Genomic DNA, 3,307 nt, shown 5'->3' with positions numbered 1-3,307 from the left:
TCTAGTCACCTGTCTTCCCGAGTCTCCTGGCTTCTTCTGTCTACCCGAGTCTCCTGGTGTCTCCTGTCTTCTCTAGTCTTCTCCCATGTTCTTGAGTCTCCTGGCTTTTCCGTTTTCCCAAGCTCTGCAAAGGGCGCCAGAGAGGGCTCCGATCCTGAGCACCGAAAGGTGGTTTCTTTGTTCCTGAGCCTTGCAGAGGGCTTTGCTCCTTAACACTGAAAAGGTGTGTGTGGTGTTTTTTTGAATTTATTTATTTATTTTCCGTTTCTGAGCCCTGCAGAGGGCGCTGCTATGCTCCAGAGTTTCCTGAGCACCAAATAGGAAGTTGCCAAACCTCTGACCCTCGCAGGTAGATGGAGGCCTTCCTCTGAGTGCTCCGGCCCACCTGGCTAGGGTGGTCCGGAGGGGTCCTGTCAGGGTCTGGACTTTTTTTTAAATTTAATTTTATTTAATTTAATTTTTTATTTTTTTGGGTTAATTTTTGCTTTGGCCACCAGATGCCACCACTGGGCCCTTAGCCCCTACTCCCTAGCCCCTAACTGCTTAATGTCTCCCACCTGCTCCTTGTTAATGTGATGTATTTAAGTTACCCCTCTTGCCTTGGTTTTTGTTGCTTCATTGTATTCGTCTTTACTTTTGTTGCGGAACAGTCATTATATTGTCATTATTTTTGTCATGTTATACTAGTCTTTATATTAGTCTTTGTATTTGTCTGTCTTGATATTTGCATTTGAATCTGGTTGTGTGGGTTTCTGTTTTGAGTGTCTTTCTATTTTGTTTGATTTCTTTGTCTGCTGTTTTTCTCAAGTCTTCCTGAGTCTCCTGGCTTTTCCGTTTTCCCAAGCCTCCTGTCTTTCCGAGATTCTTCCTTTTTTTTTTTTTTTTTTTTTTTTTCCATTAAAATAAATCATGCCTTTGCACATCTCAAGTGTGTCTCTGCAGTTGGGTTCCTGATTGATAAAAGCAAGAAGGTGGAGCAACATCCTCTGCTGGGCAGGGAGAAAAAATTGACTTCCTCAGCCGGGTGTTGAAAACAAAGAAACAATGACCATAAATTAAATCTTGGAACAAGAATAAAAAACATGCAGGACAAATGTGAGTCCTGTGAAAGTTGAGGCTGTATGCAACTGCTAATCAAATTGATAAGGAACTGGTGTGAGGGATTTGTGACATGTGACCAAGTCCTGTGAGTGCAGTGACTGATAGGCCATAATCCTAGATTATGATTCTTAAGTCATAAAGGAGATACTTTAATGAAGTGTGGCCCAGCAATGCTTAATTGCAAATAGCACTGGCAGAAGCACTGCAAGTGTTCTTCACAACTCCAAAATAGATTCCAACAAAAGTGTGCTTGAGACATTTCTGATCCGATTATTTCCAATTTAAATGTTATTAATCGTCCTGTGGTGTGTTTTTTGCACGTGTAGTTTATGTAGGTCTGGTTATGTTTCCAGCACCAACAAGCTGCAATTGCTGGGCCCTTAAGCAAGACCCTTAACCCTCAACTGCTCAGTTGTAAGTCGCTCTGTATGTGTGTCTACCAATTGCTGTAAAAGGTAAATGTTAATGTGGTGTTTAGTGCAAATTTATGTAGTTTTATGTAGCACTTTGGTTCTGGAGGAAAGCTGATTTGTTTCCGTCTACTATTGCAAACATATACGTTGCACTGAAAATAAAAAACAATTGATTTTACTTGAAATCTTGGATAACATACAATGTGCATAGAAACATGTTTCCTGATTAGAAAAGACTTTAAGACCCTTTTTAAGTTCCTAATTGACACAGTTCCTTATTGTCAGATTATAGTACATTTCAGACTCCATTTCCCAAGAACCATCATTTACAAACATGACAGCCATGGACTGCAAGTATGTGAAATACACACTCTGTTGTTCTTGCACCTTTATCCACACCAAACCTTGTTATTGTGTTTACGGATTAATTTTTTTACCTTCATAATCTTGATCTGTTTCTATCTCGTGTTCTCAGTTCCTGTTGTACATTTTTATACTGTTTGCTGATTCCAAATTTTGATTATTTACTTTGTGCCTCTTTAAAGCTGTCGATCCTGCATCCTGCGATCCAGTTATCACATCAGCAAAGTGAAGGAGTAGATTGAGTACAGAGCCAGAAGGGAAGCAGAAGTAGAAAACATAAATTTGCTGATGACAGTGTTCACTGATATTGTTATCTGAACAGAATGTTTGCTATCCGATTTAAACTGTGCTCTTCTTTGTGTATTTTTCATAGCTAACATTACTCAGGTTCCCTGCTATACTGTCTGTGTGTAAATGAAATATTTAAAAAGTAAAAAGAACATGTGATCAGCTACAGTACATCTGTGGTCGGTTTAAATATATAAAAAGGCAATTTAATTAAAAAAAAAAAAAAAAGAAATTTATATATACATATAATGTCCAATTTGTCCTGGCTGTGATTGTATGTTCTTTATATGCATCTACTTACAAAGCAGTTTGCTCACCCAAGGAGCTAATTATGCTGTCTAGTCCTTCCAGATGCCACCCACACATTGTATTTATTCTATTGTGCTAAGCTCATTTGTACACGTTTTCCTTAGTCAGTGGGTGCAGAAGCGCTGCATTGTCTTCTATCTTTCACTGTAATCACAGAAAAAAACAGAATTTCCTGGTTTTGTACACAAATGAAATTTCATTGGCAATATTGTTAATCTTAATTAGCTGTCAGGAGCATAATTTATTGCAGTGTACTGTAACAGTGATTAATACACACTTATTTATTACACATTGTGTGTGAAATATTTGACTAATAAAGGGATAATATGATCTCTATATCAACACAGGACCTCTGTCTCCCCTTTGGTTCACTGTTTTATAGCACAACACTAGACAAAGTCTTGTTTTGAACACAGTGGCACAACAGAGAGGGTCAATGCCACTTTGTTTCACTTTGTGGACAGCTAGGACACACCTGATTCATTTATTACAAGCCTACCGGGGAAATCGAAGGGTTCTTAGAAACGTGGTGTAAGGTTTGGAGTTAAGACAGGCTTGAACAATTTGTCACGGAGAAATATTGGACAGGAGGAAGTGCACAAGGACTGTTATGGACATTAAATCTAACACGCTAACAAACAGACAGTCTCAGGGAGTCGCTAGCAATGTCAGTAACTACTTAACTACTAGCTACTAATTCATATTTTAGCAGTATGGCAAAATCTGTGTTTTTTTTTTTTATATAATAAAGTTTTTACAATAGCAAACTACTTTTTGTTTTACTTTTTTTACTGCAGGGGTAGGACTGTTTTGGCAGCAAAAGGGGGACCAAC

General features: G+C 38.5%; 1 long non-coding RNA gene across 1 annotated transcript; it reads left to right on the top strand.

Moving 5' to 3' along the window:
• Window positions 1-2,337, top strand: LOC310729728. Its single transcript, XR_014534626.1, has 4 exons — window positions 1-223; window positions 930-1,095; window positions 1,455-1,515; window positions 2,060-2,337. It is a non-coding gene; the product is annotated as an uncharacterized lncRNA (long non-coding RNA).
• Window positions 2,338-3,307: the final 970 nt, after the last annotated feature.

The sequence above is a fragment of the Silurus aristotelis genome (assembly GCF_946808225.1).
Source record: "Silurus aristotelis genome assembly, chromosome: 8".
Classification (NCBI taxonomy): Eukaryota; Metazoa; Chordata; class Actinopteri; order Siluriformes; family Siluridae; genus Silurus; species Silurus aristotelis.
Note: the sequence above shows the minus strand (reverse complement) of the source record. Positions and strands in the feature narration are given on the sequence as shown.